The sequence below is a fragment of the Rhodnius prolixus genome, unplaced genomic scaffold, assembly GCF_049639745.1.
Source record: "Rhodnius prolixus isolate KJV_2025 unplaced genomic scaffold, Rpr scaffold_8, whole genome shotgun sequence".
Taxonomy (NCBI): Eukaryota; Metazoa; Arthropoda; class Insecta; order Hemiptera; family Reduviidae; genus Rhodnius; species Rhodnius prolixus.
The window spans coordinates 39,829,433-39,850,120 of record NW_027411593.1 but is presented as its reverse complement, the minus strand read 5'-3'; the positions used below and the strand labels follow the sequence as shown (position 1 = coordinate 39,850,120).

At 34.1% G+C, this 20,688-nt stretch overlaps 1 protein-coding gene and 1 long non-coding RNA gene across 5 annotated transcripts in view; one reads left to right on the top strand and one right to left on the bottom strand.

The window, feature by feature from the left end:
* Nucleotides 1–20,688, bottom strand: part of LOC141451497 (neuropeptide CCHamide-1 receptor-like) — a 130,754-nt gene that overhangs the window by 35,542 nt on the left and 74,524 nt on the right. The window lies entirely within an intron of this gene.
* LOC141451499 (uncharacterized) lies at nucleotides 60–19,295 on the top strand. Of its 2 annotated transcripts, none has more exons than XR_012456867.1 (4): nucleotides 60–202; nucleotides 12,679–12,787; nucleotides 17,967–18,216; nucleotides 19,101–19,295. It is a non-coding gene; the product is annotated as an uncharacterized lncRNA (long non-coding RNA). The 2 variants fall into 2 exon arrangements; XR_012456868.1 differs by having other exon boundaries at nucleotides 18,067–18,216; nucleotides 19,101–19,294.

The following is a 20,688-nucleotide window of genomic DNA, read 5'->3' as shown; positions in this document are numbered from 1 at the left end:
TTTCACATAACATTTGTAAGTAATTGCTAACCTACAAGTTTAAATTAAAATATTAATACTGAATTAACAATCTATGACATTAATAATATTCACATAATTTGGTTTGTATGATTAATGTAAAAATGAAAACTTACTTATTAAGCTCAAGGCAGTTTATTTGCTCTATAACTGTTTATTTTCATTAACAAGAAAAATGATTTAGGTAATTATAAATCTATTAAAACAATATTTTTACTGCTAAGATCAAATTGATTAAAATTTTGGAAAAGATTTTATTCTTTTTTATATTTTTTCAAAACTGTAATATTTATGAGCGGGAAATGTCTCATCAAAATTCCACTTATAATTAAATTAGTTCTTTGATTATTTTCTCAGTAATTTGCCTAGACAGTGCCAAAGGGTTTTATTTTAACTTTGATATTAAGTTAGACCTATCATTTAAGTTTGTCTCTGAGAATATTGATTTTATTGGAGTTTTATGGAGATATGGAGTTGTGTCTTTCATACTCTTCAACAATTGGAGTGAAAATTAAAAAAACTGATGAGAAAGGAGAAAAATATTGAAGAGAGAATCCAGCTCTCCCAATCTCTTACAATTATCCATTATATTTATAAATTCTATGATATTCTAAGATTAATGATTAACCGAAAGATAAGATACACAGTGAAACCGTTTTTGTGAAACCAACTCCAGTACACGTAATGTGGTTGATGGAAGGTAGACATTGGAATACAAATGAGTACATTGTTTTTGACAGAGTTATCAGCAAGCTGTCAACATTGCATATTTCTCACATTGTTTCCGGTAGACTAGGTATTGCAGTGAATCGGCTAAATAAAGGGAAGTAATTTAAATAGATTCCATATTTTACAGTAAATTATAGAAGAGGCATAATTGCTGAGAGCGATAGTTGTCAGGGTCAAACCCAGAATTGTTTTCATTTTATTCCAGGAGTTTTTCTGGAAAAAAAAAAACTGAGGGATCTGAATAAGAGTAGGGAACCATGAAAACAGTGAGGGAGAGAGAAATTCCTAGAAATAGAACTGTAAAGATAACTGAAGTGGAAAGAGTGTGACGTCATTATTAGGCATCCGGTGCCGTGAAGTCTGAGTTGGCGCAGCCGACTTGATAAAGAAACCTAAGTATAGGATAAACTCCCCACACAGAGATATACATAAGTACTTGAGACTCTCGATCGAACATTTTATTTTCACATCTGTGCATTCTTACAAATTCTACATTTCCTGCAAATTCCCTCTTTCTATCTCTCCCATATACATATCTAGTTATATACTTAATAAAGTAATTGAATTCAATATCATAAATGTTCGTTTTGAAAGTATCATTGTTCAAATCAGAGATCTGGCTTCCATATTTAATCTTTACTACCATGTCCAATCATTAAACCGGAAATGTCCTGAAAAGCTGAACCGTACACCCCCCCCACGCTCAAAAGTGCTCTTAATCGAATTTTTCCAGACTGGGAGAGGGGAAATAAAAGTTGTACAACAACTTTTCCTGAATAGGTATACTACTCGTAAATTTAAGGAACATCTAAGGAGCCATTTCTGGAGGGAGCGGGAAAGAAGTGGGTATATCCGGTTAGCTGCATTTTCCAAAAAGCTTATTGGCGAAATCGATGGAAGCAAATTAACCTGATTCCTGTTTTAACTAATGCTGGTCACCCACTTCACAGACTGAGACACATTAGACAGGCATACAAATATACGATATATACCAATTTGTTTATTTTTTTAAATTGAGGCTAGATTGTAGATTTTATTAAAAGGGCGGTTCCACCCAAAAGGGGAAGGAACGCCGGCAATCCAAAATGCACATTGTCCCCCGCCCGCCCCTCATCTCATCAGAGATACCAGGGCTTTAAAACAACAAATCCGGCTAAAAGTTGCCAGATGCCAAAACAATAAACTAATAAAGTAGCAACAGGACACTAGGGAGCATGACGACTCAATCGCTACAGTGCACTGAATAAACCTAGAAAGTTCTGGTAAAGATTACCAGATGCCACAATCTCCGGTAGGGAAACACTTAACCTCCCCGAAGACGAGAAATCTAGTTTTAGAATAAACTGGACACACCTGTACAAAGTGCCGCACAGTTTCATTGGACTCACCACAGCCAGCACAATTTGGCGACTGGGTAAGGCCGCATTTGAAAAGATGGTACGCTAAATTCGCATGTTCACTCAACACCTGAACCAACTGGCGGATTGAGGATATTGATTGATTTGAAATTGAGGCTATATTCAAATACTATGATTCTGACAATGAACTTTGTCAGAAAAATGATTTTTTTTTTTTTTTTTTTTTTGGCCTTATTATTGTACAACGCAAATTAGCCATTGGTAACGTGTACTTGCGATTCATCTAAAGTTGAATAGTCGGATTTAGTATGTGTTGAAACGTACAGCTTGAAAGATGTTACGAGGGGATATAATTTATTTCTTTTATATTGTTATTTTGTTTGCTCGTATGTAGTTGTATAGTTCTCGGTAGATGTTGTCTGTCTGGTGCGTCAGTATAGTACGAGGGGGTACCCAAAAAAAACCGGAATTATTTTTTAAAAGCTATTTATTTACAAATTTTTTACAGAACAACCTTATCCCCTTCAAAATACTCTCCATTACAACTAATACATTTGTCCCACCGGTGCTTCCACTGTTCGAAACATTTTTTGTAGTCATCTTTAGAAATGGCTGACAGCTCCTTCTTCGTTTTTTTCTTGACCTCTTCAATGTTGTCAAATCGGTGACCTTTCATGCCCTTTTTCATGCGTGGAAATAAGAAAAAGTCGCACGGAGCCAGGTCAGGCGAGTAAGGTGCGTGGGGCAGCGGAACCATGCCATTTTTAGCCAAAAACTGTGTAACAGAGATGGCTGTGTGTGCAGGTGCATTGTCGTGGTGGAAGAACCAGTCTCCTGTTTGCCACAAATCGGGTCTTTTTTGGCGAACACTATTGCGCAATCTTTTCAAAACTTCCAAATACAAGGTTTGATTGACGGTCTGACCTGGGGGGACAAACTCTGAATGGACTACGCCTTTGGCATCAAAAAAGCAAATCAGCATTGTTTTGATGTTTGACTTGACGACATTTTTTTGGTCGGGGTGAAGATGACGTCTTCCATTGGCTCGACTGTTGCTTTGTTTCTGGGTCATAACCATAGCACCATGACTCATCACCAGTAATGACCTTTGACAGAAAGTCTGGATCAGTTTCAAGCTGTTGTTTCAAAGCACGACATGTTTCAACTCGATGTTCTTTTTGATTGTCAGTCAGAACTCGAGGAACAAACTTGGCAGCAACCCTTTTCATCCCCAAATCTTCCGTTAAAATTCGCTGAACCGAGCTCCAAGATAACCCACTACTCTCTGACAGTTGATCAATTGTCTGTCGACGGTCTGTGAACACCAGCTCTCGAATTTTTTCAACATTTTCGTCGATTCGGGCAGTTGATGGACGTCCAGAACGAGGTTTGTCATCAATCGACATGTCGCCATTTTTAAACCGAGTAAACCACTCGTATACTTGAGTTTTTCCCATAGCGTCATCTTTGTAAGCTGTTTTCAACATTAAAACACTTTCAGCAGCATTTTTGCCGAGTAGAAAACAAAATTTCAGAGCTGCACGTTGTTCACTTAAACTTGCCATCATAAAAAACGAAAAAAGAACAAAACAGCGCTGGTAAAAACAATCACTGCAGATGAACAGAACAAGCCAGGCAGACAACAAAGGCAGGACTGAACTGGCAAGGAATTGCGCTATACACGTCTAGCGGCAGAAATGCGTACTACATAAGCTCCATGCGCGGCAACGCAATTCCGGTTATTTTTGGGTACCCCCTCGTATGTAAATCGGCTGGTAGAGGGCAGTCTGTCTTCTGTACTGCCTTCCACAGCTGATCCCTGCCGTTGGTATATTTGTCACAGGCTAAGATTATATGATTGGCATCAGCTAATGACTCGGAATCACAAGGACATGTAGAGTTTATGTGAATTCCGATACGCGCCAAATGGTGTGGTGAATAATTATGATTAAATCTTAGCCTGCAGATGGTGCTGTAAAATCCTCTACCTTCTGTGTATTGATGGAACCACGGTTTGACCGGAATGGAAGGTTGAATGGATGAATAGAATGTACCCTTCAGATTTTTTGATATGGAGTAACTTTCTTCCCATTTTTTATAACTTATTCTCTTGTAATAGCTTTTTATGTCTGAGGGAGATAGTGAGTTAATGGTAGGCTCCCGCAATCGAGTGGCTGCTTTCGCCGCAGCGTCAGCCTTCTCATTGCCGACCAGCCCGTAATGGCCTCTCACCCATATCAGATATACTGACTTACCATTCCTAATCAGTTGGTTCAGCAAGTTTAAGGAATCTATAATCAGGAAAGAGGGGTCTCTGCCTGGGTTTTGTAATTTTTGGAGCACACCTTTGCTATCACTCAAAATAATGGCGTGCTGGACCGTCGATGACAGTAAATAAGCTAAGGATTTATTGATGGCTACTAATTCTGCGGTAAAAACTGAGGCTAAATTATTGAGTTTATATTGAGAACAGGAATCTAACTGGGAATCATAAATTGCACATCCAACTCCGTCACTACTTTTAGAGCCATCGGTATAGAAATAATTACTTATGAATTTACGAAAAAAAAAAATTTAAAAGGCACTGGACAAATTCATTATTTGTTTTAACTTCTGGTTAAAGCTATTGGACATTGTCAACCGAGCTACAAGATCCTTCATTTATAAAATAAAACAAAAGTAGAAATGAAGTTACGTATTTGTAAGAACAAACACTTATACAAAACATTTGCTGCCTCTACCCGCGCAAAAAGTAATTTACCTGGGGAAGCAACACTTGTACAATGTTATTTCGCTGGCAGGAAATACATCTGCCTGTCACACAGGATGTGTGTCTTTCTGTGTGAGTAACTAAATTAGAGGGAAGTATAATTAGTCCTGTGCTACCTTTACTAATATCTTCCGCCAGCTTAGCCATCATTTCAGGATGTAGAGGCAAAAATTATAAATTATAATTTCTCCATAACATCGTCACTTGTGTAACCTTTCCTGTTGTTTTTTTTAGATCCTATTCCGCCTCGTACTGTATCTTCGTGTATTTTTTTGAACATAACACTGGTAATAATTATATAAGAGCTAATGAGTCAATTCATTTTTTCAATTTTATAAACATTTTGTTCTTTAGAAACCTTTCCCATAATTTTATTGAACCACTTTATACTAAGTAAATATTTCAATTAGAAAAACGCCTAGATAAAGTTCTCATTTCTCAAAAATAAAACTTCCCTTCCAAAAAAAATAAAATTAAAAATTAATATACTCCTTAATAAAAACTTACAGTTTAAAAAGTTAAGTGTAAGGGTTCATTGAACGCCAAAAGGTACACAAATCAGCAAGTACCAAACATTTCATTTATACTTCATTGATATTATTTAAGTAATTTTACTGCATTAATTTTCATTCATATTTTTTAAACTTTATTAGATGTCACATACCCTTATGCTGGCCATTTTCATCTACAAAATATTTGTTCAAGTAGCACTGTAGATTGACTATAATATCTATTTTATATATAACAATCAAACTGTTAATTACAGGTTAGAAAGAAAAACGTTATAAAAAATTTAAAAAATTATGAGGCTAAAAAATTCAAATACTTTTTTTAAAAAATGCTCACACCAACATATATTAATGATTTTGTTTATTTTATTTATTTTCTTGTATTTTTAAATAATAATCGTCGGTTTAAGTTCATTCTTCGATTAAAGTAATTGTCATTTTATGTAGTAGTCAAACGTTTATAATAATAGGTAATAATTATCTGGCTTTATCGTAAATAATATAGTTTTCTTCAATTACATTCTCAATCTAAGTTTTCTTCCCACAATGTTGTATATGTGTAATATAAAAAAAATAAGATATGCTTATTTTTAGGACAGCTAATTATTCCAGCATTTTACTATAAGTAAAATTAGGGGGACTAAATTAAATTACAATTGAGAAATGAATAAATATTGTTGAATAATCTACTTGTTATTAACTGTGTGTTATTTGTGCTCACGAATATTTCGGCAAGACGAATTCAAGACTGAAATATTGTTTTAAATCCAAAAATATTGATTCAAATTTAAACAGTAGCCGACTCTTAGTCTTTTTCTACTTTAACATGCATGTATATGTGACTACTCAAAATAAAGGGCATATTAAAGATAAATCAGAAGAATAATTTGGAATAGAGTTAAAATAAAGTACCTATTTAATAAGGAAGATATATTATACATTTTATCAAAATTATAACAAAAAAATATAATGAATGAACTGGCCAGCATAAGGGTCTGTGACATCTAATAAATTCTAAAAAATATGAATGAAAATTAATGCAGTAAAATTACTTAAATAATATCAATGAAGTATAAATGAAATGTTGGGTACTTACTGATTTGTGTACCTTTTGGCGTTCAATCAACCCTTATACTTAACTTTTTAAACTGTAAGTTTTTGTTAAGGAGATTTTTGTACCTTTTGGATAGATTTTCCTTTTTGTCTATTCTGCAAAGTTACATATCTGCTTTACAGAATGGATTTTTTTAAAATTTGGGATAAGCAATTCTATCATTATAACCTGATAAGGTGTTAAGTCGGAACCGTAACTACTACTGGAGAGATCTTTTTAAATAATGATTATAGTTGCGGTGCCCAAACCATCCTCAATAACAATTTTTTTTTTTTTTGAGAAAACGTTTTGAATAAAATAGGAAGGTATTTGTACTTAAGTAACAAAATAAAACTGCGATTTTAGTTCTTCCTTTTAAGAGGAGTAAGAAAAATAAACTGCAATTACAGTACTGCTCCCTAAAAGGCAAAGAGGCGAAGATTTTGAATCGAACGACAGACAATTCATTGGTGTAAATCGGTTCACTCATTGATAATTTTAACGATTGCAATACTTTCTCTTAGTAGGTGTAAGAGCATGATGGCACTTCACAGCCACGTAGAGGAGCTTTAACAACTTCTTACTGCTAAACTTTATTAAAATCGGACTAAGCGGTATAGCAGAAATATTGGTAATAATAGTTTTAGAAAGAGCCTTACTTGGGTGGGGCAAACTCCCCTCCTTATGAGGAGAGTTTTGCAGAAAGTGCAAATCTGTACAAAATTTCGATTCGAATGACACTTCATTCATGAAAATCGGTTCACGTGTCGATAATTTGAAACGATTGCTATACTTCCCCTTAACAAGTGTAAGAGCTGATCGTCGCTTTAATGTCACGTAGGGGAGCCCTAACCCTATCATCCTACCAAATTTTATCATAATGGGGCCAAGATTTACAGAGTAATTAGTAATAATAATTTTGGAGGGAGCCTTACATAAAGGGGGCTATCTCCTCTCCCATTCGATGTACAGCGTCGAGACCCCCAAAAGGCACATCTACATAAAATTCCGAATCGAATGACACCTCATTCATGAAAATCGGTTGGCGCGTTTAGGCTGTACGTTTTTTACAAAAAAGGTAACAACAACAAGAAGAACAAGAACAAGACCAATTTTTGAAAATGCCGTTTTTGCTCATTTTCAACAACTTTTTTCTCAAAATTTATAACATCTGGGTTGTTGCAAAAAATTACAGTTATAAAGGAGGATTTGCCCTATATTTTAAAGAAAATTTGGGAATTTTATCTTTTATACAAAAAGAGAAAAAAAAATTCAAAGTTGGGCGTTTTTCAACGTTACGCTTTTTCGTGCACTTTTTGACAATCAACCCTTATACAACTGTCCTACCGGACAGTTTTAATACATCCGCTTTACGTCAGATTCACTTTAGCGATAAAAAAAATACTAAAATAAGATCTGAAGTGGTTTGAGAAAACGCTGTCAAAATTTCCTTGAAAAAGACAAGCCATTTGCCTTAAATATAAATATAAGGTGACGTAGTACATATTTCGCTTCATGTAGCAGGAGGATGTAGAGCGAACTCTGTAATAGAAGGAATCAAAGAGAGGAAAGGAAATACAAAACAAAAAAAAAGGAACAAAAAACTAAGTTGTCCATGAGAAAATTCACAAAGTAAAACAGAAAAACAAAAAAAAATTTCCATAATATATAAGACTAGACTGTTATTTCGGTTTGATAAGTAAGATGTTAGAATATTTCTCTCTTTTATAACCATTTTCCAAGAATTCTTTTTTCCAGCACCACCGCAATTTCCCAGACATATTTTCTTGCATATATTTATTTTTTGTCTCTTTTTTTCTACCATTTTGGATAAAATTATTTTGTTCTATTTATAGTAGCCATTACTTTTACTTTTGGGGGCAAAATTTTTGTTTTTCTTACCAACTTTACAGGAAATAGTTAAGTAATAACTTAATTTATTCATTAAAATAGCACATCCGCTGTATTCCAAATATATTTATGTATTCGAAAAACAAGCCGCACTATGACGCTAGATAACAGCATGCATGCACATTAACTACGTAAAACATGAACAAGATTTAAATAGAACAACCACTACCACGAGAATATTGGCACATGTCATACGTACATGTGGGAACTAATGGAATTTTGCGCTACATTCCAGGAGGTTGAATATAGTATTTGTTATGCTGAGGTAATAGCATAATCTACGTCCTCTTAGGTAATTTATATTATTTATACTTAATATTATTCAGTTAGGTTTGATTAATGGGCAAAGAATTCTGAATTATGAGGGAACATGGGAACAATTTCTTAAAAAAGAAAGAAAGAAATCTTTTATTCAAACTTCCGTAGTTTTATCCCACATTTTGGTAAGTTCATTGGAATAACAAAGTTCTAAGTTTTTTTTAATATTAGTATTAACATGGTACAGTGGTACCCCGGTTTTTGAACGACTTAACTTTCAAACAAATCGGTATTGGACCAAGAAATTCGAGAAAATATTTTCCTGAAACTCGGAACACCACCGAGATGAGCCGAGTTGTGTTTTATATTTACACTTTTTAGATCTTATTTCTTGTTTAGATACATGTTTTTACACAAAATATAAAAATTAGGCCAGTAAAACGGCGTATTTCTGGGCCTTAGATACGAAATAAACTGACATAGTTTACATTATTTCTTATGGGATAAATTGTTTCGGTTCTCGACCGCACTTCCGGAACGGATTGTGGTCGAGAACCGAGGTACCACTTTAATAGTCTTTTATTATTTAAAAAGCAGAGAAATGTGCTTTAGTTTTTTGTTGACTGGAAGTGAGACATTTCCCGCCAACTTTAGCAAGATCTTTTTGAGAATAACCAGAACGGTTGATCATTTAAATTTGGTTAAAATGGAACACATAAAAATCTCTCTTATCATAATAAGCAGAAAACCCGTCAGGATGTGCTTGATATTTGCAACTTGTTGTTGGTTTTAGCAAAGCCAAAGGTTTCATCTTGGGCCCTTTCACGGACGTGGCTAAGTACAGGAATGATGATGAGTATTACCTGCATGCCCGCAGAACGGTATGTGCCCCTTGTGGACATCGAGCACCTCCCTCTGTGTAGGAGGAGAAACAGAAAGTGTAAACCATTGGGGGCCTGAAAGGCTGAAGAGATATTAAGCTCCTCGGTGCAAGATGGGGGATGATGCCACGTGCAAGCGTTGTGTACCAAAAATATCTCTCTCTCTCTCTCTAATATCCACCCTCTTTCTACTCAGTCTGTCTCTCTCTCGGTCACAAAACACACCCAATTGAGAGCAAACTTTACAGCTGTCTACTTACTGAGAACAAACATTGTCACCCTAGGAAGCCACAATAGACTCTAGAGGCATTTGTTTCTTGTACCCGCCTTTCCGAAAGCATCACCCCCAATGCCAACTCTAAAGATATACATATATATTATATATATAATAACAAATTTAAAGAAAATCCGTATAAGAGTTATAATGGAAATTCCGTTAAGCCCTAAAATACAACTGGAAAATTTGGCCAGTTTTCATGGTTCCAATTTTTCATAGTTAATTTTGTTTTCCAAATTCCGAATTTCAGAGAAATTTGTTTATTCTCACTAACACACTACACGGATTATAAACCCATATATTACTTTCAGCTGACACATTACAGGGAAATCTACTCTATTTCTCCCCCGCCTCCAATCCACAGAGAAACATCATCTCCACCCCGTTAATACAAATTTTCCTCGTAAAACGATTTAAATACTAGTTATTGATCGTGTGCAATTTGTGCATCAATTTGAGTGAATATCTCGGTTTCGAACCGATCTTTTGGAGAAAAAAAAAAACAACAACTCAGAAAAATGAATTAATTCTGAACTCTCGATTGCGGACTTTTTTTAAAAAAATAACAACTCAGAATTTCAGCTACAGATTTGGCGCCCCTTTGGATTGTAAAGGAGGGAAAAAGAGTCTGTAAGTGGAGGAGGGATATCACTTTGTAAAAACTACTTTTCCGGATGATTACAATTACTTTTCTTTCGGATGGATAATTTGGGAGAAAATTAAGGCGAAGTTCTTAGATCTAAAATCTGTCAATGATGTAATTTCATATTTTTAGAACACCAATTAGTTCACCCTTTGAATGAACTAATTAAACTCATTTATATTAACACAAAGACCATTCACTTTCTTTTAGAGATTAACAAGGAAAACAAAAATAGAACGCACGCTACCTTGAACCTTAAAAAAAAGGAGATAAGCTGGAGATGATAGGATTTTAAAAAAAGAAAAAAAATTATATTAATAATGTTCTGTCAGTCACTTGCAGAAGTAGTCACACTCGCCTGACAGTGAAGTCGAAAAACAAGACCATATCTACGAGTCGAATGTAAAGCGGATTAAAAAAAAAGTGTCGAAAACATATCCTTCGTTCACTCCCTGGATTTAAAAAGATATATATATATATATAATTTATTTCATCACTATGGAAACTGTATCTCAATGCCCAAAACACTCTCCTCCAGCTACATATTGTGTCATTCATTTAAATTGCGAGTTTTAGTTTATGGAATAATAATTCTTCCAGTCACTAGTTTCTAGATTATTCCAGTGGTTCCAGCAAAGTGAATTTGTTTAATATTATATTATATGTTTAATATGTGGATTAAATATTGTTCAAGCAAAATTAGAATAAAATTAATTCTGCAAAATCTATATTTTCAATGTAATTAATTTAAAAAAAATATATTTTAAAAAAAGGTACAAATTAGGGGTACATCAAAAAATAAAATCTATTGCGAAAACTATAGTGACTTTTTCTTACTTAATATACCGTATTAAAGAGAAGAACCCACTATGTTCAAAGAGGTTACACCATTGCGATAAAGTTAGGTTATCGGCTCAAGAGAAATCTAAGTCATTCTCCTTAAAGCCGGAACTATTATCCCTTCAGGTTTGTAAAGCAATATGAAGGAGTACTCATTAATATTCCTTATTAATCTCTTTAATTAAGATAAATGGCTTATGTAATAAGGCTAATCATGGAATTAGTGCACTTTAAATAAATTTAAAAAAAGAGAAGCGATATATCTAACAAGATCCTGTAGGATCACAAAAGATGTGGCCATGGAATTGCTAATCTTGTAATTAATAAAAATAAATCCCTTTTCACTTCCTTTAACAACACTTTATCCACTCTAGTGGACGCCATATAATTGGTAAATTCCCTTCCAACTATGAATTTTTACTTACTTTTATTAATTATTAATTATTTATTTAAGAGAAACCTTATCAATCTCCTGCGGGTTGCTATAGGATTAGGATATTTTACAGGTGGTTGGGAATGAAAGCTATTGGCTTTTGGTGGAGTTACCTTGAGAAAAGCATCAGAAAACTTAAGGCTTACCAGAAAGCCCAATATTTGGAGCCATTACTCGAGAAAATTTGAGAAATTAGGTGTTAAATTTTCTGATGACGTTTTCCCCCCAATGTCTAATGTCACACGTTTGATGCTGATCATTTTTCTTGTTTTGAGAACTTCAAACTTTGTATTTCCGGTAAAAAAAAAAAATCTATTTCAATAAATGACTGAAAGGTTAGATTGTTTGAGCCGATACATAACAGATTTGCTAGAAATATGTTATGTACATTTAATGGCCGGCCGAGGTAATACTGAGATAATCTACATTCATTATTTATGATCATATAAACATAACAACAGTTCTAAACGTCCTAGATAGGCAACGTTATATTAGATTTTGGGTGCTATTTTGGAGAATAGCCGGCATCTAGCCCATTCTTGTAGCCCCTGGCTAAAGACTATCTGTTACCTGAAGTGACAGTAGAAATTACGGAGAGTGCTGCCAAGATAATTCAATAATTACGGCCGACCACTCAACTAATGGTGGTTCTGCCCCCCGCTGGCTTTACTTAGGAGGACAACGGCCCCTCCCCTCTCACCCCGCCATCATTATATACCTCGACCCAGAAAACTTGTTGCTACATAAATAGCAAATATTACAAAGGAAAATTGTTCAACAAATCTTAATGTATTTTCTGGAAAATCATTTATTAAACTGTTGAAAATAAAATTATATGTGATGTAAACACACAGGGCATTAATGGAGGTTCTGTTGTCATTAATTTTTCTTAATTTCCCATTTTTTCTCACCTAGTTTTCGTACTCTAAAAGCAAAGTAATGCCTATTTTTTTTTCAGGCGAGCTTTAACGTTTCAGCTACCCAATTACGTATTTTAAAATAAATCGAAGAGGGGTTACCTACTTTAAACATATGAAAATAAAAATAAACTCAATAATTGCTTAGAGGTAAGTCTTAATTCCGTCCAATATACTTAGAGGAAATCTTAAATTTACCAAAAGAACTGCCGTTTAAAACGCTATCACAATAAGTGGGTCTTCCAATTCTATAAATTTACTTTTAAATTGAAATCTGGTTACCTATTTATTACCCAGATGTTAGATTTTCAGCGTGATAATGACAATTTTAATTTAAATTGTGAGCAAACATGAGTTCCTATAAAGATGGATACGATGACAGCCAGATCAGATGGAACATGTTGAAGGTTATTAGCAATTTAATTGGCCATGGACAGCGTAAACGTATGCAGTTGGGTCACTAAGCAATCAAGTCATAAATACTAATGAACCCTTTTAGATGATGCACTAAGGGAAGCATCTTTGCATCTTATCATACACAGATCTAAAAAAAATAATTTAATCTATCTGATAATCAACAATTATGCAGAAAAATTTTCAACATTGATTGCCACAAAAAGAAGAAAAATGCAAAATAGAAATTTATATTTACTGATGACAAACTTTTTTGGCCAAGTTTCGACAAGTACAAAACATTCACAGCGCTAACTACTGGGCCTCCGAACTATCAATTTAAAATAAATAAATAAAAAAGAAGAATTAGGCGCCACAGTAGCCGAGCGGTTAAGAGGCGAGCTAATATGCATTGTGGTACTGGGTTCGATTCCCCGGTCTTAGGCCTTGAATTTTATTTAATGGTTAAATGAGAAATAGTAAAGTATGTTTGCTAATCGCCTCCGTCCACGACACCTAGTAAATGGTAGTTGGACGTTAAGCCCCGCCTGAAAAAATAGGCGATTACTTTACTTTCCTAAAAAAGATGATTAAGCTAATACTTCATTTACAAAATTATTCTTTAATAATATCGATAAAAACCATTTTAAAAAAATAATAATAATACGTATTATTTAAGTTATTTGTTTAATCCAATAAGTTCTGAAAGGTTAAAGCCTCGCATGGAGATTAAAGTAGAATTGATAAAAGTGCAGTGTAAATAGAACTGGCTTGATACCAACAATCAGTGGACATTGAAACTGTGAAAGAATTGTTGTTGATTTTCAATTGATCTCTGTTAAGTCAATTAGAAAATTGAGAAAAACAAACCGTTAGAGTATTATGCGTTAATTAAATTTTTTTTTGATGATTTGATTAATTTTTGTGGCTTCTTGGGTCAAATCGAATGTGGCAAAACGATTGATTGTTGCCTGGAATCAATTATTATTTTGTAAAGCCTCACAATCAATAAAATATTTTATTTTTTGGTTTTATTAATCAATTACTTTTGAACTTTAGCCATTACTTTTATAGTCTCTCACTTGCAAAGAATCTATTCTGTTCACTTTTTTAAAAAAGTTGTATAATGTTATGCAATGCACTGGGTAGAGGGTAGCCATCATCGAACTCAAGGATGGTGGATTTTTTCTATTAGGTTTTGGGAGGACATTTTGCAAGTTCAGGATCTTGCACAATCTTCCTCCTTCTTCTTTCTAAATTTTTTTTCTTTGGACATCTAATAGTAGAGAGAAGCTGGAACTTTTAATATGTGGACTCTGTGCCAACTATTCCTGATGCCATTATTTCTTATCTTCAAGAATCGTTTTTAGCTTAATCACACAATCTAGTCGGTAAGTATAAGCTCAAGTTGGGCAACCTTAAATTACGGTTTATTATGACAAATCCACTTCTAATTAAAAAGTAATTTCGAAGATTTGTCTCGAATTCTGCACTTCCTCTGCCAATAAAGGGAAGAAAGGAGAACCATTTGTAGTATTAAAGGAAGATTTTAATTAGTAATAATTACGTCTTATTTCCAATTCAATACTTTCAATATTATTTCAAAAAGAAGAAGTCCCAGTTAAGTGCTTGAATTATGAAGTTTTTAATATTAAAAGTTCGACAGTCTTTGCTTATTATATTAATGGAAGGAAAAATCAAAGTTGTGTTTCAAAAGAAAATTTCAATGATATTAAATTAATCCCCGGAAGGAGTTGAAGAGAAATATTTTCTAGCATTGAAAATGAGGTAGAAAGGAAAAAAACTCTATTATAGCATACTCACACGACTTTTTTCTACTTCAATCTCCACCTCCAAGTTTATCTTCAAACTAATTCATTAAATTTAGTTATCTCGTAAAAGAGAGATGAAAGACTGATAGCATTTCTGTCCGCCAATACAATCGAAGGAAAGTGCTCTTTCAAAGACAATGAACAAAATGAGCATTTCCAATCTGTTTTCTTTTTATCTGTGTTAATGAGAAAATTGTATCTACTATTCCGACTGGCTTTTCCAAAATCTGAATGGTTTCTCGGCTGTGTAAAAAATCAGAGAATGCTTCACTGAGGTCTCGAAGTTGCTGGGATCACGATAACGATTACTACCTTCCAATGATCGGGTATCTTCCCTTGTTAGCCGGGTATCGATACAAAAAAAACAACCTTACAGATCTCGGGCACTTCTTCAATAAGACTATTTAAAGGAGCGTATCAGCTGGTAGCATGTTCATTAAAACTAAAGTTCCTTCAACAGAAATTCACAGAAAATACTTCTTATTCAAACTAGACGGTGGACGAAAGCTAAAAAGAAACCAAGAGATACACACTTCCGGAGAAACGTTTCATTTTAAATTCGGAATTTTAGCTACAATTTTCACTCAAATTACGTAGGTGGTCACATTGTATAATGAGTAAATTAGCCCCTTAACGGTAAGCCTTCCGTGCGGGAGTAATTTATGCGGGAAGCTTCAGCAGCTCTTCCAGCTGCTTCCCAGGGGCCAGGTTTAGTTAAGGGGAATACTCCTAATTCATCTGGAACCTTTACTGTTGCAGTTGCAAGGATCCATTTATGCACTAGGTGCGTTGAATCTAAGAACCGAAGTCATTAACAGTCACTAACTCAAATCTTATTTGGTAGGTGGCCAGGTTATGTAATGACGAAATATCAGATGTTTTTATAAACGAAAAAACTATGCTTTGAAACATCTAAAACTAGGCTAACCAATGAAGGACCCAGGACATAAACGTGTCCAAGCTTGCTGACTATTTTAGTGGTTCTAGGCTACAAACCCAGTTATCGTAAATATCTTCCAATACTCTCAACTTTAAATTTGTTCTGTTGTTTTCGGTTTTTCTTTTTCTTCTCTTCCCAGTTCTGTTAGTTTTCCCTTATTTTATTTCCCTTTCAGTCGTTTAACAGACGTCGGTTTGTTATTTACACTCCTCGGCTGTAGAACATTCAATTCTATATATTATTATTCAAAAGAAAAATAAGGGTCAGAAACATTTCCGTTTAAGTGGTTGTGGAAAACATCATCTCTCTCTTTTTACCAGTTTTCCGCCCGATATACGCCTACTTCCTTTCTGATCGTGAAATATATTACCAAACTTTCAGTTCAGTTTCTTCTTTCTATTGTTTCTTTAAATTATTTTACTTTCTTTTACATGTTTTGTACGTAATAAAAGATTTTATAAACTTTATTTTATATTAGCGTCAGCTTCTGAACCACAAGGATCTTCTGCATGCTTCCAACAGATTTCAAAATTTACCTAGACACGCCTCAAATCGGAAAAAGAAATGCTATAGAAAGGTTATGAGAATGAAGGTGAATCCGTATGTAAATAACCACTTATTTGTAGTCGATTAAATGGTGATAAGAGATGAAGATGTTGTAGGCAACATGATATGATAATTAGCAGAAGACTTTGCGCGCTAGGATCTTAGTTTAAATGTAACCAAGAACCTTTGACCAAAAACTATGAAACGATAGAACCACAAGTTAAAGAAAGAACTGAAGGTGGTTGATGAGTTCATGTAAAGAGGTTACGAAGAAAGATCTGTTATTATCTTATAGATTCAAAACAGAAGAGGATAGAAGTGTCAGGTTAGAATGCTCGATTCTCTGTTGTGAGGGGAGCCAAATATAACTCAATGTACCAAAATACTTTTTATAAAGCTACATTTGAGAGTATGGTGCTATACAAAACAGAGACTAAGATTCTACATATACAAGAACGGAACAGATTGCTGTCCACCGAATTGGGCAACTTGATAAAGATCAGCGGGTAGATTTGGAGAAAGAAAAGTAGGAAAAGTAGACTTATTCTAAGGATTTAAAAGAACAGAAGAACATTCTTCATTCTATAAGTTAAAAAAGGCTAAAATGGTTGGAATACTTGTTAACTAATGACAGAAAGCGAGATAAGAACAAAACCCAAGACTAAATAGAAGGAAACCGCGTTGAAGAGACCATAACAGGGTACGGTCTGACCAAAAAGGCCGAAGCAAAATACAGGAAGGAATGAATAACTTGGTGAGGTCCTGGGGTTGAGCAAGAGACTGCTGAGAGTTCTGGCATAATCAGGTTACACTGATTTCCTAATAATTACTGTGTTTCACATAAATTTTTCCAGATGATTAGAAATTGAAATTGGAAAACTGACTTTAAAAAAAAACATCTGGGTAACTTAAAAATATTTCCACTTCATAAAATATGGTACGAGGAAAATGTAGCCAGAGTAAATTGGTAAAACCGGGAATGAAAATTGATTTATCGTTAAGTGGAAACTCAGTTAAAGAGAATTAAATTTTATAGTAGTAAACAAGAAAACCCAATTGTTATTCAACTTTTGCAGGAAGTGAAGAAAGGAGGGAAACCACCGGAAAGGGAAATTTAGCTTTAGTTAATAAATATGGCCTGCCCTCCATGGACAAACAGAATGATTCATATTAATCAAATGAAACAAGTTTTGATTAGTCTTATCGATTAACTGATCAATAGTCTTAATTTAAAGAACATCGATAGGGTTTGTTGAAATAACAACCTTGATAATTGTTGTTAGATTACTATGATAGAATAACATAAATTGTTGCAATATCTCTTCTTTTTTTTATATAAAAAAAACTTTAAGGCGCGTCAACATCTGAAGTAATTGGTGCCCAGAGCTTTTTCAGTACACTATCAGTCTCCGGACAGTGTTCTCTCGTAACAGACAACACAGTCCATCACCAGATAATGAGCTCTAAGACTCTTCGCGTGGGAATACAGTACGCTAATCCACTTCTCTTTCAAATGATATCATTAAGATAGGTTAGATGAACTTCATTATTAAATATGTGTACCATTAATTACAAAGAATTAAGTACTAATGAATTTACTTTTCAACCTTCATTACAGATTAGAGAACGCTCAGGAGGACAAGGATAAAATATGCTGGACAAAGAAGATAGAGGAGAAAGTTAGTAAAGGAAAGGAAATAATTCCTGTGTGATTTTAGGAAAGGTCGTAAGGTGGCTATTTCGCTGCAGAGTGGGTTAGGATGACAAATCTTGAGTGGAAAGAAGTTTCAGCAGATGGTTTTTTTTGGGATTAATGGAAACAATATCATGGAATGAATCGGATTCTAGTACGTCAAGGAGAGTCTATCGTAAGTATAAGAAATTTGTTCTGTATTGCCCGGAGTTTCTTGATGTTACTGCTACAGGTGCGCAAGCTCCAGGTGGAGCAGGCGATAGGTTATAAATTCTACAATTAAGAAACATTTAGCGATCGGTTAAAACATCACAGGAACAGTCTAAAGTCCAAATTTTAGCCTTATTAGGCATGATGATGACGTACTACAATTTATATAATAATAGTTTCTTGAAAAATCACCAGAAATTGCGCAATTTAAATGCTAAAGAGGCAATGCCGCTCTTCCAATTCACTACATATTTGGAATTTAACATAAACATTTAATCTCTATTGATAGTATAAAGGAAAACCGGATATAGTGCCAAGATTGTCCTGTTCTTTCATTTGGCGTCTTTATTCTTCATCAAATTACACCATTTCCGTTTTGCTTTCATGCCACGTTTATTTCGATAGTTTTGTTCGAACTTATTTTAAATGATTTAAATTTACCTTTTTCACGTTAAACAGTGAAAAGTACCATCAAAGGTTTGATGACAACTTAGAGAAAATTAGATAAAGAAAATTGTGAGGGTTTTCATGAGATTTTTTGCCTTGTTTTATTATTATTTTACTTTGCTCACATAATGAAGTTTTATTGACATAAAGTACTCCAGAGAGTTATAATTGAACACATTGAACTTTAGGATTTAGCACTAAACACTCTGGAACAAGCTTTCATAGACACAATCGTGAATTACCTTAGTCTACAACCGGTGATTACCGGCGATATTAAGTTTTCACACGATCATATTATAGAATTAGCATAAGAAAAGCTGCCAAAAGAAAATGAAATAGCTTTTCTTCACCCAAGGATTTGAACAAGTTTGTAATATAAATTTAATTAAACTGTCATTTTAGCGAGGAGATGACAAGCTTGGAGTTCGCGGTAAACCATCAAAGTAATATTGGCATGCCTTCAAGGAAGTCAGCTTATGAAAATCACTACTTAAATTTACATTTTGACAAAACGAAGCTAGATGAAAAATATGTATTTTGATGAAAATTATAAAAGTGATGAAGGAGAAAAGATTTAAAGTAAAATTATTAGTTTTCTACTCGTATTTTAACTAAGTAATTAATTACATGGTAGGTAGTTTGTTTTTTAATTAAATAATTTTGTTAGTTTAATTTTAATACGCTTTTTGTTTGATTGTGCGTTTAGAATGATGCATAATTATTTTGCAGTTAAGTTTTTATGTTCTGAACCTGATTTCCGTCAGGTCTTTCTATTGGTAAGCATGGTTGAACTTCAGTTCATACTGCTACATCCGTTTCTTGTTATGGTGAACATTTAGGTCAATTATCAAATTCAAGAATAAACGAATTATAAATTTCAAAAGTCAATTCTAGTTTGTTACGTATTAATCTCGAAGTGGAAACTATCTTTCGAGTTCAGATTTCTTTAAAAGTTACATCCGGTTTCGTCTTCAATAAATTGCTGCCGAAAAGAAACAGCTGCACATAAATTTAAATATTATTTTCCAATTGCTATAACAAAATGAGTGTTAATTAAAATGGCAACACTCTAAAAATACTATCTGTTTGGAGAAAAACAATTAAAAGTGATAAGGGTTGACGTCTGGAGAACAAGGATCAATGTATTTTTAACAGATAGCAAAGTTCCATATAATTTGACGTGTTTAATTTGATTTAAGGTGTTCTTTTTTTTAAATATCTCAAAAAAAAAAGACAATATGGATTATTAATTAATTCAGGCGGAGGCAAGGGCTGGTATAGACTAGCGAGAAATGGACAATGGAGGCGCATTAGCTCCTCTATTGGACACATGGATATCACAGACAAGGTCGACCCTATGCCCGGTCATGGACATGGTTGGGGACAGTGTCTGTCCTAAATACAGGGCCTGCACAAATTAGGGCTTATTAGCTCGGAACCTTTGTGCAGACTGTGCCAGGAAGAGGAGGAAACGGCCTCTCACCTGTTATTTGATTGCGTTGCAATCAACACATCTTTGGTACTTTAAGACCAAAGGAGATAATAGTGCAGAAGAAACTGGTAGGGAAAGCCCTCAACCTTCTTAGAAGGGGAGGTTTCACCTACCAGACTTAGAGGGAAGGCACAATAAGCCTCTTGTGGCTGCGGTGCCGTGGGGTATAGGTCCCGTCCCGCCCGTTAAAATCTATTTCTATAATTAATTAAAATGTTTTAACCGGAAATAATAATTAATATGGAAACGGTTTATTTTTTTTATCTTCAAAAATCGCAGGAAGCTAATCCTTAATCTTTAGATTTGGTTGCTCTAGTAAACCTGACTGCAATATGGCGAACTAAATCTCAACAACCGGAAGTAAGTGCTTAATAGAGAAGTTTTTTTTTTCTTAATTTCAAATGGCTCCAACTAGTTCCTTTCATTGCACGCATTGCACTCGTAATGATCACAAAAAAAAAGAAGGTTATTCATTATCTAGGTGAGAGCTGGATTTGA